This window comes from Geotrypetes seraphini, chromosome 8 (assembly GCF_902459505.1).
Source record: "Geotrypetes seraphini chromosome 8, aGeoSer1.1, whole genome shotgun sequence".
NCBI classification, from domain to species: domain Eukaryota; kingdom Metazoa; phylum Chordata; class Amphibia; order Gymnophiona; family Dermophiidae; genus Geotrypetes; species Geotrypetes seraphini.
The window spans coordinates 44361531-44376465 of NC_047091.1; the positions used below are offsets into that span (position 1 = coordinate 44361531).

The 14935-nt window shown below is 46.9% G+C and overlaps 1 protein-coding gene across 1 annotated transcript in view; it reads left to right on the forward strand.

Moving 5' to 3' along the window:
- ARHGAP35 (Rho GTPase activating protein 35) overlaps positions 1–14935 on the forward strand; it is a 238154-nt gene that overhangs the window by 129943 nt on the left and 93276 nt on the right. The window lies entirely within an intron of this gene.

The window sequence follows — 14935 nt, forward strand, 5'->3', positions numbered from 1 at the left end:
AGGGCCTGCCGCAAGACCCGGTAGTCCAGCAGTGGGTTAGAACATGAGGGGTCCCCCATCTCCCATCCCGGCCGAATCCAAAACCCTCCGCCTCCTCCGCACACCCCCTACCCTCAGCGGCCTCGTGCTGGGCGGGACAGGAAGAATCCCTTCTGCTTCCTGTGCCTTCCGAAATTGACAACCACACCTCCCTCCCACCTCCCCCATGTACCTTTCGGATCCCTGGTAGCCAGCTGGTGCACAGAGCAGGAGCGATCTTCCTGCCCTCCAGCCCCGTTTTAGTCCACTGACTGGCTGCTGCGAGTTCTTATTGCACTTGAGGAAAGTGTCAAAAGTCCAAATTTGAGCCAGGATGCAAGTGTGTGCCCCCATTGAAGCAAAGCTGTGATTTGGCAGGTAAATCCTGAGAGTGCAAAACAGGGACCACAGACCCTCTGCACCTCAGGGGCACGGATGTCCCTCTGAATTTATTAATAAAATGTTTCAGGCTTATCTGATTAACAAGGGCCCCATGAATTCATCTGGTATTGCAACCCTACTGGTGCCGCAGAATCCCAAGAGCATAAATCCCCCCACAGAAGGACCATGCACAGGTTGGGGACAGTCCTCCTGTGGATGACTCAGTTGATCAAGATTCTATTATTAAGCCTTTACTTTCTCTCTATTATTAAGCCTTTACTTTCTCTGGTAGGAACCTCTACAGTGGGTGGGTGATTCTTCAACTACAGGGCTGCAGGACCTAGATCTGGGGGATGCTCCAGATCTTGGTAAGGACCTCTCTGTGCACAGACTGTTTAAACCATCAGTGTTGATAAGGATGATCAACCCTGAGTTAAAGCTGGAGGCTCCTCAGGCATCGGCTACCCAATTCTTGCTTATAAGTGTCACTAAGCCACAGTCTTCCTGTTTTTCATCACATTCAAACATTACAAAAATGCGTACGGATCACTGGGAGATGCCAAAAGGATGCTGCATTTAATCAGCTCTTTGTTTCCCCAAAGGTGAATTCTCTGGTAGTTCAAGTTACCAAGCGCACCCCAGTGAAGGCCGCAACACCTTAAACCATAGGATATATTTTATTCTCAAAAGGGTCATTCCATGTCAAGTGGACCAGGAGCCCACGCTCGACCCCGTTGAAATCCAACCAAATTTTACAGGGGTGTTGTCTAGGGTCTCAAATGAAACTCTGCAAAAAAATTTTGGATCTATCTCAATTTGGTCAGGAGCTAGGGGTGGTTGAACAAAAGCAATCGATTCACCTCCATGCCTTATTTGACCTAAAATGCCAACTTTGCTTAAGCACTGCGGCAGAAGGAAACTACCTAGAAATCTGAAATTTTGCAGTTTGGTACAACACCTTGGTGCAAGTTTCTGTGCCAAGTTTGAAATATTTTACGAACGTTCTTCCATTTCTACAGGTCAGCAAATTAGGCAAAAAAAATTCACGAATAAAAATTTTTGGCAAAGTTTGGCTCCATACTGCTGCTGGTAGGTAAGTCAGCTGAGGGTACAACTTTACCAGCAGACATGTACCGTGAGGTACTTCCAAGATTTGCAATATGAGCTTTTACAATCAAGTGAAGCTGAAAATATAACCATCCCAAAAATATGGCTTTATGCATTTATGCTAATTTTCACTGTTTTTCATATTCAAATAGCTCAAATATATAGTTTTCTTTTTTGTTTTTTTAATATCATTTGAAAGAGCATGTTTTTGCTACAGAAGCTGTCCTGTTTCATCTTGGACCCGACCTTTCTTTGGTGAGAACTAAAGCTTCAAAGATAAGCATTAGCTGTATATGCGCACGAATGTTTAATATTGAAAAGAAGCATGTTTAATACAAACCTATGTTGTATGCAAATGAACAAGGTACATGAAGTTTCACAGTTAAGTTCAGATTGTTACAGACTGGATGGACCATTCGGGTCTTTATCTGCCATCATCTACTATGTTACTGTTTTATGATCCCTTCCCTGTATCCATGCATTTTCATATACCCACTGCCACTGGTCGTGAAGATCATAACAAGTGTATTATACACAGAGACCACATATTTATCAGTTATTGATCCATTATCTGAAAGACATTCCTAAGTCAGATAATACCATATAAATGTCTAAGCTTTATTAAAAACAAAAGGAATTGACCCCAAAATATCCACAGAGAATAAAATCCAGAGAAAACCAAAAAAATTCTGGAGTGACGATGTTCCTAAATCAGTGGTCTCAAACTCAAACCCTTTGCGGGGCCACATTTTGGATTTGTAGGTACTTGGAGGGCCGCAGAAAAAAATAGTTAATGTCTTATTAAAGAAATGACAATTTTGCATGAGATTAAACTCTTTATAGTTTATAAAACTTTCCTTTTAACAGTTTTACCTTATGCAAAATTGTCATTTCTTTAATAAGACATTAACTATTTTTTTCTGCGGCCCTCCAAGTACTCTATTTTTTCTGCAGCACTCACATTTAAAGTTTAATATCTTTTCTTTCTCAAAACTGGCACATTTCTATTACTAAATTGAAAATAAAATCATTTTCCTACCTTTGTTTGGTAATTTCATCAGTCTCTGGTTGCACTTTATTCTTCTGACTGTGCATCCAATATTTCTTCCCTTCTTTCAGCCTCCTGTATGCTTCCTCTCCTCCAGACCTCATTCTCTCCCCCAACTTTTTCTTTCTTTCTCTATGTCTGTCTTTCTCTGATTCCGTGTCCCATTTTTTGCTTTGTTTCTGGCTCCTTGTCCCCCCCTTCTTTCTTTCTTCCTTCCTGCCCTCCCCCATGCCACCACCACCGGGGAATAGGCTGCTGCTGCTGCTGCCGCTGCCGCCATCGGGAACAAGCCGAGATCTCCACGGGGCCAACTCTCCCCTCCCGACGTCAATTCTAACGTTGGAAAGGACGTTCCGGGCAGCCAGGCAGCAATTGGCTAGCCAGAACGTCCTCTCGACGTCAGAATTGAGGTCGGGTGGCGAGAGAAGCAGGGAGATCAAAGATACGGTGCCGGCCTGTTCCCCGATGGCAGCGGTGAGAAGGGAAGGGAAGCAGACTATCCGCGAGCCGCACTCTAAGGAGAACAGTGGACCGCCCCCCCCCCCCTTGGTACGCCACTGGAGCAGCAGCGTGTCTGGCCGGCTCATTCCATTCAAAGCCGCGGGTGGCGGCTTCTTGCGAGATCCGTGCCTGCGTCTGAAGCCTCTCTGAAGTTGTGCTGTCAGAGAGGCTTCCGATGCAGGAGTGAATAGCGCAAGGAGCCGCCAACCCGTGGCTTTGAACGGAACGAACCGGCCAGACTCGCTGCTGCTCCAAAAGGAAGGCAATGATCCAGTTCAGACCGCGGGCCGCAAAAAAAACTTGGAGAGCCACATGTGGCCTGCGGGCCGCGTGTTTGAGACCGCTGTCCTAAATGGACTTTATTTGAAAGTGTCAAAGTTCCAAAGGTACACTGAAATCATCCACATAAAATAAATTCATCCACATAAAAATAGGTTATCCACATAAAAGCCTTAAATGACCTAGTCCGCTAGGGATACAGGACCCAACACGGTCCGCGTTTTGACAAAAAGTCTTCTTCAGGGGTCCCTGGGGGTCCTATAAAGGTGAATACATGGGAAACAATTGTGTGGTGAGCCGGAAGATTTGCCACTCGGCAGTAATTTGAAAGTCAGTATCATAGCTGCAGAGGTTAATGAAATTCTTGAAGTTTTATCTTTAATTCTTTATTTATTTTGAATATATTATCAAGAATAAACTTCTTGTACAGAATATGATTAAGTCAACATAACATAAAACAAATGAAGTAACATTTATATAACAAAATTACTATTTACTCAATCAAAATTAAAGTCCCAAAATTTGAGATCCAAGATGTTCCTGAGTGAGAAACTATTTAAAGGAAAAAGAGAAATTCAAATTACAAATTAGGCGGTCAGATGAGAATGGACCAAGAGTAAATTTATGCATTGAGATTTTCTTGATCCCCTTCAAGGCCTCTCCTGGAGAGAAATCCTGTCAGCTGCGAAGGTTCAAAGAAAATATAATTGCAAGATTTATACTTTACAATGCATTTACAAGGATATCGTAAAAGAAATGATGCTCCCATTGCCGCAACCCCAGGCTTAAGAAGCAAAAATTCCTTCCTTCGTTTCTGGGATTCCCTTGTCACATCCGGAAATATTTGAACTTTACATCCAAGAAATTCTTTATGTCTGTTCTTAAAATAAAGCTGTAGTATCCAATTTTTATCTGGTGATAAAACCACCGTAGCCAATAGGGTAGCTGGAATAGCTACCTCCCTCATTGAAGATTCCAATAATAATGTTATGTCCATTTGTTCACCCTGACCTTGTTGTTCTGGTAGACGCTGTTCTTCCGAATTTTTTGATGTTGGCAAATAATATATTTTGGAAAAGGGAGGAAAGGCATCATTAGGAACATTAAGAACTTCACAAAAGTACTTTTTCAAAACTTCTTTTGCTGATAAAGAAGGAATCTTTGGGAAGTTCAAAAATCTAAGATTATTCAACCGCATATTATTTTCCATCATTTCCACCTTTCTCCTAAGATTGATATTGTCTTTAATCAGTGTCGTTTGAACTTGATTTACTTCACTTATCTTTTTATCTATTTTTTCCACATTAGTTTTCATCAATGTATTTTCCTGTTTAAGTCCATTTATTTCATTTCTTTGTTCTAGGAATTTATCTTCTAGTGCTTTAATTTGTGGTGACAATGTTTGTCCCAGAGTAATTACCAAGTCCCAAATAGAGTCTAGGGTAACATTCATGGGTTTAGGAACAGAAAATATACTTGCTTGCATTGTCCCAGCTTCCACAGCAATGACAGTCTTCTCCCTCTGGGAGCCTTGTTCTATTTCATGTTCCCTCGTTGTTCTCACCGCAGTCTCCTCTTCCTCCGGTGCTACGCCCATTTCAGCCTCCCGGGAGACGAAGTCTGCCTCCTCGGACTGACTACTCTCCCGTGGAGAGCTAGCACGCTGCGGCTGAGGGGGCGGGGTTCTGGCGTCGGGGCTCAGAGTGGACTCTAGCCCAGGGAAGCTTGCCGCGACCTCACTCCTTCCCGGCGATTCCAGCGGGCGACTCCCCGATGCAGCTGCTGCCTCTTGGTTTAGACGCCGCAAGAAATCCTCCATGGACATCTGAAGAGGAGTCTCCGGGCGCCTCGAGGCTCCAGAAGCACCTTTCCCTCTCCTTTTCGGCATCGATAAAGCTGTGAGTAAACGTTGTTACTTGGAGTCTCTGGCGGCGTCTCTCTCACTCTCATCTGCTCGCGGCCATCTTGGATCTCTTCTTGAAGTTTTATATTGCGCAGCAGAACCATCACTAAAGTAGTGAATATGGCTTAAGACAGGCAAGACTTCCCTCAGATGCAGAATAAGCTGCTGCAAAAATGCATGATGCAAGTAGTCATTGATCATGCATATGCATAGGCTTTGGATATCAGGGTTGCAGAAGTAGACAACGAAGGGATGTAATGTTGCTATTTTCCCAGTGAAACCCCTGTACTGCATCCTGAACGATGAAGGAATAATTTTCAGCGAAGTCAATCAAAACAATAGTATGCCCCTCCTTTATATTTACTTTCAGTTCCTTCAGATAAGCACTTTGTTACTTGGAAATAAAATGGTGGCTGGCCAAAATAGAAATTTTTCCAATTACAGTGGTACCTTGATTTACGAGCATAATTTGTTGCGGAAGCATGCTCATAAACCAAAATACTCTTATATCAAAGCGAGTTTCCCCATAGGAAATAATGTAATGTAATTTATTTCTTATATACCGCTACATCCGTTAGGTTCTAAGCGGTTTACAGAAAATATACATTAAGATTAGAAATAAGAAAGGTACTTGAAAAATTCCCTTACTGTCCCGAAGGCTTTGATACGTTCCCCCCTCCCCCCCCCCCGAGGTTTCTCGGAGATTGTGGAGAGAACGTGAACTTGCAGGCCTTGACCATGCGCAGATGCTCAAGGCCCAGCAAAGAAGAGGAGGCCAATCTTCGGGCACCGGCACCAATGCACAGAACATGCCGGTGCCGAGGCCGAGCTGAAAGTAAGAAGCGGGTTCGGGTGGGTCTGGGGGACTTCAGGTCGCGGCGGGAGGGGGGGGGGTGTTGCTCGTAAATCGAGCCACGCTCGGTTTCCGAGGCTTCGATTTTGCGAATGTTTTGCTCTTGCAAAACACTCGCAAACAGGTGCACTTGTAAACCGAGGTACCACTGTAATTCAGAAATGAAATCCTCTATGGATAACTTGAGTTTCCAGTGTATCCCGATCAGTGTGAATCCACTGCTTAAATTCAATGATATCATCTGGATCATGTTCACCAAAGAACTCAGTAAAATATTCCTCTAGAAGGATCTGACCAGGATATATTTCACACCGCTACAACATGCAGTTTTTTGAGTTCATAACACAGACAATTTTATTCAGAAGCACCTTATAGTCATCTGGAACTTCAATTGCTGAAAGCATAAGTTTCACATTCTGGTGGATTGTGCTGACACAGACTGAAGAGTCCCTGACTGTGACACACCACTTTGGCCGAAGCTCAGAGAACTTTGAGAACCCAATTTCAGGCCCATGCTGACTGCGATAGGTGGTGTACAGTTCCTTCAGATTGCAAAATAGCAATCTTTTCTGCTTTTGCACTCTTTCACCACTGATCTGAACAGAGACATAATCTTTTTTGCCTGGGCATATTCTAGAGATTTCATCGTCGTCATAAAAATCCAAGACTTTCTGTGTAATTTGCTGAGCAAGCACTTTTCCTCTCTTAGTTGCTGGAACAGCAAGAATGCCACCCTACCTTTTCAACTTCCTGGCCTTTTTAACCATTCTTGTTGAAACGTCAGATTCCAAAGCATTTTTCTCTATAGTCCAGCTGTGTGGAGCAAGAGTGAGAATTTGTATTTTCTCCCTATTACTAGATAGTTCCAACTTCTGCTTCAGTTCAGTTAATAGAAGGTCATAGAACACCTTTTACATTAGCCACTTTCTGGTTCTGCTTTGATATAAGCTGGAGTTAATTCACCATGAGATAATATTGCTCAGCCAATCATTTAGATGACCTGCTTGGAAGGCAAGTGCTCTGTTCAGGTATCTTTTGTAATGGCAGGCCTTTAGAGTTGGATGGCTGAAGAGATAAGCTCTGCGAGTGGGTCTGGATGGGCAGTCTAAGGTAAAATGGGGAACCAAGTATAAGGGGGCCGAACAAAAAAGGATTTGAAACAGAGACAGGCAAACTTGAACTGCACTCTTATCCCAGGACAAGCAGGCAGGTATTCTCACTAGTGGGTGACATCATCCGATGGAGCCCCGATGCGGACGTCTCACAAGCATACTTGCTTGTAGAAACTTTAGAAGTTTCGAGTCGCCCGCACCGTGCATGCACGAGTGCCTTCCCGCCCAGTGCACCGGGCGCGTCTCCTCAGTTCTTACTTTTCCACAGAGCCAAGAAGTCCGTCTTCGACTCTGCGCGAAGTAACTTCACTTGTGCCTTCTGAGTCCACGTTTTTGGGTTCTTTTTACTCATAATTGTCGGTTTTCGTCGTTTTTCTTGTTTTTTCAAAAAAAAAAAAAAAAAAAAATTTCTTCCATCCATTCGACCGGGCAGGCCACGTGGCCGCAGCCCCGCAGCTTCGATCTTGCGGCGGAGCTTTTTTGGCCTATGTCCCGGCCTATCACCGTTTTTAAGAAGTGTGTCAAGTGCCAGCGCGCGATTTCGCTGATGGACCCTCATCATAGAAACATAGAAAAAAGCAATAGAAAAGGGCTATAGCCCACCAAGTCTGCCCATTCCAAGTATCCCCGCCCCTAAATTTACTCCCTTAAAGATCCCACGTGAGTATCCCATTTTCTCTTAAAATCCGTCACGCTGCTGGCCTTTATCACCTGGAGTGGGAGTCTGTTCCAATGATCCACTACTCTTTTGGTGAAGAAGTACTTCCTGGAGTCGCCATGAAACTTCCCTCCCCTGATTTTCAGCGGATGCCCTCTGGTGGTCGAGGGTCCCATGAGCCAGAAGATATCATCTTCTGACTCGATGCGTCCCGTGATGTACTTATATGTTTCAATCATATCTCCCCGTTCTCTTCTTTCCTCAAGTGAGTACAGCCGCAATTTTTTAAATCTTTCTTCATATGTGAGATCCTTGAGCCCCAAGACCATCCTGGTGGCCGTTCGCTGAACCGACTCGATCCTCAGCACGTCCTTTCGGTAGTGTGGTCTCCAAAACTGAACACAGTACTCCAAGCGAGGCCTCACCATGGCTCTGTACAACGGCATCATAACTTCAGGTCTCCTGCTGACGAAACCTCTGCGGATACACCCTATCATTTGTCTTGCCCTGGAGGAAGCCTTCTCCACTTGATTGGCAACCTTCATGTCCTCACTAATGATCACCCCTAGGTCGCGTTCCGCCGTGGTCCTAACCAAGGTCTCACCATTTAGAACATAAGTTCTACGTGGGTTTCTCTTACCCAGGTGCATTATCTTGCATTTTTTAGCATTGAAGCCTAGCTGCCAAGTAGTTGACCATTGTTCCAGCAACAGTAGGTCGTGTGTCATATTATCAGGTAATAAGCTTTTGCCTACTATGTTGCAAAGTTTGGCGTCGTCGGCGAACAGTGATACCCTTCCTCTAAGTCCTTGCGTCATATCTCTTATGAATAAGTTAAATAGAATCGGGCCCAGGACCGAGCCCTGCGGCACTCCACTGATCACGTCCGATGCTTCGGATGGGGTACCGTTCACCACCACCTTCTGAAGTCTACCGCTCAGCCAATCCCCAACCCATGTAGTTAGACGCTGTCTTCAGTGTCTTGGGCCTCAACACCTTCCAAAATCGTGGCGGCCTTGCTCCACGATTACAGCACGTGCGTTCAAGTGTCGCTGCTTCTTGTGGGAGTCGCTGTTCAGCATGGAGGGTTCGACGGAGCTGTCTTCATCGAAGAGCGTTACACCTTCGACTTCCTCCTCGACTCTACAGCCTTCCACCTCTGCGGCGTCGAGTCTGCTCAAGCTGGATTCGTTTGTGCCGGCTCTGGCTCCGACGCCTGCTGCGATGCCTTCCTCTTCAGGTCAGATAGCACAGCAGCCCATTCCCCCCCGTGGTGCTGAAGATGCCCAAGGCTTCTAAGCCCAAGCACTCGGGCTCCAGGGAGCGCGAAGCCTGTGCAGGAGGTCCCGATGTGGATCCCTCCTTGCCGGCTTCATTCCAGACCTTGCTTGAGAAGCAATTCATCGAGCTCTTTACAATATGGAGCCGAAGCTTCTCTCCCAAATCCAGCCTGGGCACGCGGAGGCCTCCCACGAGGTCGAGCCGCCTCCAGTGCCTCAGTGACGCATGCACTCTCTGCAGGGAGCCGAGTCTCTGCGAGTGTCTGGTCTGGCTTCGATGCATGTATTGCAAGGAGCAGAGTCTTTGCCCATCCCTCCACTGGAACCGATTCACTACATGCAAGGAGCAGAGTCTTTGCGAGTGCCTCTTTTGGAACCGATACCCTTGCTGCCAGGCCTCGAGGCTTGGCGGGTGCCTCGAGGTGCTTCTACCCAACCACTTCTGCTGCGATCCACCGCCTCCAGCCCCATCCACTCGCTGGACGCCTCGATGACGCCTCGCTCGCCTCGACGTTCGAGGCTTACTTCCAGGCACGGTTCTGGTCATCGCTCGAGGCATTCATCCAGGCATGCCTCACCTTGTCGGAAGCAGCCTTTTCTCGAATACTCGCCACAGGCCACCTCGCCTCCTCCTATGCCGGAGCTCGAGGACACCATGGGATCTTTTTTCCCCTGTCGATCCCCGGCCTCGTTGGATCCAGAGGCCTCGACGTCCTCGAGTCCTTCTCGTGGTCCTGCTCTTGCTGACCAGCTGTCTTTCTCCTCTTTCCTTTGGCAGATGGCTGTGGATTTGGACATTACCCTGGACACAGGGTCCAAATTTTCTAAGGAATATCTGGAGACGATGCATCTCCCTCAGCTACCTGCTGAGTCCCTTCGGCTTCCTCTGCATAAGCTGCTGGACCAGACCTTCATGCGATGTTTTGAGACGCCTTACTCCATCCCCGCTGTTCCCGGGAAATTGGATGCCAGGTATCGCACAGTACACCATAAAGGATTTGATGGTGCCCAGCTCTCCCATCAGTCCCTCTTGGTGGAGTCCTCATTGAAGCGGTCTCACCCCTCCCAGGTCTATGCCACCGTTCCACCTGGCCAGGAGGGCAAGACCATGGACAGATTTGGCAGGCACATCTACCAGAACTCGATGATGGCCTCTTGAGTCCTTAATTATAATTTTCATTTTACAACCTATTTTGAGTTTTTCCTCTCGGTCCTGCAAAAGTTCCTGCCCTATTTGGACTCTCAAGCGCAGTTTGAGTTCAAGGAGGTTCTTGCTTCGCTATCCCAACTCTGGTTGCAGATAATGCAGTCCTCCTACGAAGCCTTTGAACTCTCTGCAAGGGCTGGAGCTTGTTCGGTTGCCATGCGATGCCTTGCGTGGCTTAGAACCATCGATATGGACCCCAATCTTCAGGACAGGCTGGCTAACGTCCCGTGTGCTGGAGCCGACCTCTTTGAGTCCATCGAGGCGGCAACCAAAAAGCTGTTGGACCACGAGAAATCCTTCCAGTTGATTCTCCGCCCGAAGCCTAAGCCTGCTCCTCCTCGTCCATCACGCCCGCCTCTGATCTACCAGCGGCATTATCCACCGAAACAGGCCCCTCCTATCCGTTAGCCTGTCAAGAGGCAGCATCTGCAGAAGCAGCCACAAAAACCTCAAGCGTCTGCTGTCCCCAAGGCTCCTCAGCCTTTTTGACTGTCTCGTGGAGAGCGTAACGTCCGTCGTTCTGCCCTTCCCTGTTTTTCTCCCCATCGGAGGTCGCCTCCATCATTTTTATCATCGATGGACGGCTATTCCACCGACCTCTGGGTCCTTTCCATCATAAGGGATGGATACTCTCTTCAGTTCCATCGAGTTCCTCCGGAACATCCTCCAAGAGAGTATCCTTCCACTTGACCCAGACTGCCCTTCTTCTTCAGGAAGCTCAGACTTTGCTCCAGCTCCGGGCTGTCGAGCCAGTCCCTTTGGCTCAACGGAACAAGGGTTTTTACTCCCGGTACTTCCTTGTTCCAAAGAAGACAATTGTTTCCCATGGCGATCTGCGTCCTATTTTGGATCTCAGGGTACTCAACAAGTTTCTGGTCAAAGAAAAGTTTTGCATGTTGACCCTGGCTTCTCTCTATCCCCTCCTCGAGCAGAACGACTGGTTATGCTCTCTGGATCTCAAGGAGGCCTACACTCACATTCCCATTCATCTGGCCTCCTGTCAATACCTCAGATTCCGGGTGGGACATCTTCATTTTCAATACCGAGTGCTCCCTTTCGGCCTGGCTTCATCACCTAGAGACTTCACCAAGTGCCTGGTTGTAGTGGCCGCAGCACTCAGGAACCATGGTCTTCAGGTGTTTCCCTACCTCGACGACTGGCTAATCAAGGATTCTACTAGACAATGCTATTCCCAAAAATGGACTAGATTTTCTACTTGGTGTTTTTCTCATCATAAGGAGCCTCAACATGCCTCCTTATCCTCTGTTTTGGACTATCTTTTGTACCTATCTCATTCTGGCCTCAAATCTACATCCATCCGAGTCCATCTGAGTGCAATTGCTGCTTTCCATCAGCCGCTTCAAGGGAAACCTCTCTCTGCTCATCCGGTGGTTTCCAGATTCATGAAAGGACTTTTCCATGTCAATCCTCCTCTCAAACTGCCTCCAGTGGTTTGGGACCTCAATATTGTTGTTTCTCAGCTTATGAAACTTCCATTTGAACCTATTGACAAGGCTCATCTGAAATTTCTCACTTGGAAAGTGGCGTTTCTCATTGGCCTCACTTCTGCTCGTCGAGTCAGTGAGCTTTAAGCATTGGTTGCGGATCCACCTTTTACAGTGTTCCATCATGACAAGGTGGTTCTTCGCACTCATCCGAAATTCCTGCCTAAAGTTGTCTCGGAGTTTCATCTCAATCAATCCATTGTTCTTCCAGTGTTTTTTCCAAAGCCTCATTCTCATCCTGGAGAATCGGCTCTTCATACTCTGGACTGTAAACGTGCCTTGGCTGTCTACCTTGAACGCACGAAGCCACACAGAACTGCTCCTCAACTTTTCATCTCCTTTTATCCGAACAAGTTGGGACGAACTATCTCTAAGTGTACCATCTCCAACTGGATGGCGGCTTGTATCTCTTTCTGCTATGCCCAGGCTGGATTACCCCTTCACAGTAAAGTCACAGCCCATAAGGTCAGAGCTATGGCAGCATCTGTAGCTTTCCTCAGAATCGTCACTGATTGAGGAAATTTGTAAAGCTGCCACTTGGTCCTCGGTTCATACCTTCACTTCTCATTATTGTCTGGATACTTTCTCCAGATGGGATGGACAGTTTGCAAAATGTATTCTCCCAAGTTGCCAACTCTCCCACCATCTCATTTTGGTTAGCTTAGAGTTCAACCACTAGTGAGAATACCTGCCTGCTTGTCCTGGGATAAAGCAATGTTACTTACCTTAACAGTTGTTATCCAGGGCCAGCAGGCAGCTATTCTCGCGTCCCATCCACCTCCCCTGGGTTGGCTTCTCTGCTAGCTATCTAAACTAGTATGCTTGTGAGACGTCCGCATCGGGGCTCCATCGGATTATGTCACCCACTAGTGAGAATAGCTGCCTGCTGTCCCTGGATAACAACTGTTACGGTAAGTAACATTGCTTTATGGGCTGCAGAGAGTTTGCGTTTAGCATAACTTAAGGAATTTTGCTTGCTAATCCGTTGAATCTTTAGAGGAGAGATTCCTAGTGGTGAAAAGCTGGCATTGAAGTTTTCAGATGCATTGGTAGGGTCATCACTGTCAGAATCAGAGCTACTTAGATCTTGCAGTTTGACATGCAGGTCTTGCCTGCATCTTGGGCAAAGCTTTTGGCCTGGTTTAAATTCATGCTTTGTGATAGCTTTTAAATGATCAGCTGCAGGAAGATCAATTGGGCGTAGACCTTTGATATTGCTGTGATTCTGTTTTCTGAACAGATTACAACTGTTGGCACCAACTCAGCTTGTGCCGCTGTTGACACAGACTCTCCCGGTGCAGATCCAGTCTGAGTTGCTCATGACACCGACCACATCTGTTACTGCTGCTCAACTGGTGCAGATGTCCTCGACACGGGAGTCAAGCAATCCACCTTTACAGCACTAGTCTTCCTCTATCCAGACCTCTCGAGCAAAGTCTCACATAAGTCAAAGCATCTTGTCTCATCGACACCGGTTCTTTGGCACTGTTCCCAACATAAATCATCATCCATGCTCAGAGATTCTGATTTGCTGGGAGATTCTGATCCAGAACCACTATCTACCATTGAAGATGATTCTTCTGATTCTGGATCACCTTCTCGTTCTCCACAAGAGCCCTCTTCTGAGAAACTCTTTTTCTAGATTTCTTTGACATATGAGAAAAGACCTGGATATTTCTTTAAAAGCAGACTCTAAATATAGTAAAGCTTATTTAGAGATCCTGGATTACGACCAACCCCCAAAGGAGATGTTGAAGTTACCTCTTCATGCCATTCTGAGGGAGGTTTTTTTTTTTTAAACAATTTGGAGACCCCTCTTTCCATCCCAGTGGCTTCTAAGAAGCTGGAGTCTCTGTATAAAGTGGTGCCTGTTCCAGGCTTTGACAAGCCTCAACTTCCTCATGAGTCTCTGGTGGTGGAGTCTACATTAAGGAAGTCTTTTGTGGCCAGTGTTTATGCATCCATCCCCCCGGGCAGAGAGGGCTGGACGATGGATAAATTTGGTAGACGCCTTTATCAAAATTCAATGCTAGCGAACTGAGCAGGAAATTTATAACTTCTATTTTCCCTGCTATCTCAAACACCTAGTCAAACAGTTTTCAGCCTTTCAAATCACTCTCTGGTCTCCAATGTTCTTCAACTGCACAAATACAGTGAAACCTTGGTTTACGAGCATAATTCGTTCCAGAAGCATGCTCGTAAACCAAATTACTCATATCAAAACGAATTTCCCCATAGGAAGTAAGGAAAACTTGCTTGATTGGTTCCACCTCCCCTCCCCCCGGCCACTAGCACCGCTCCACCCCCGAGGCCACTGGTGCACTTCTATATCGCCCCCCGCCTGCAAACGCTGCCCAAACTGAAGGCTTATCCCCAATCTGGCACTGGCATGCAGCACCAATCCACAGGGTGTGCTGATGCTGGTGCCCGAAGATCGTGCTGCTTCCTGGACTGGGCCTTGAGCATCTGCGCATGCTCAAGGCCTTCTGGCTCCCGCCTCTCTCCGAGATTCTCGGACAGAATGACAGCCAGAATGCAGATGATCAAGGCCCAGTCTGGTAAGCAGCACGATCTTTGGGCACCGGCACCTCCTGTGGGTTGGTGCCAGATTAGGGGTAAGCCTTCAGTTTGGGTGGGCGGGGTTGCCGGGGGGGGAGGGAGGGGCAATGTCGGTTCGCGAGGTGTGGCGTTTGCGGCGGGGGGCGATGCCGGTTCGTGAGCAGGGGGACTTGCAAATCAAGTCAATGCTCGGTTTGCGAGTCACGATTTGCAAAAATGTTTTGCTCGTCTTGCAAAACACTTGCAAGCCGCGGTACTCGCAAACCGAGGTTTGACTGTATATGGTCAGATCCACCTATGACACGTTTGAGCTCACCTTTTGAGCAGCAGCCATGTTGGTGGCTATGAGATGTCTTGCGGGTTTGCGATTTTCAGATCTAGATGTCAACCACCAGGATTGTCTAGCCAGTGCTCCGTGTCTAGGTGATTAACTTTTTGGTGACTCTACTGACACACAAAAGCTATCTGCCCATGAGACCAGATGGGACACGTTGGTAAAGCCTAAAAAGAAACTTCAGACCCCT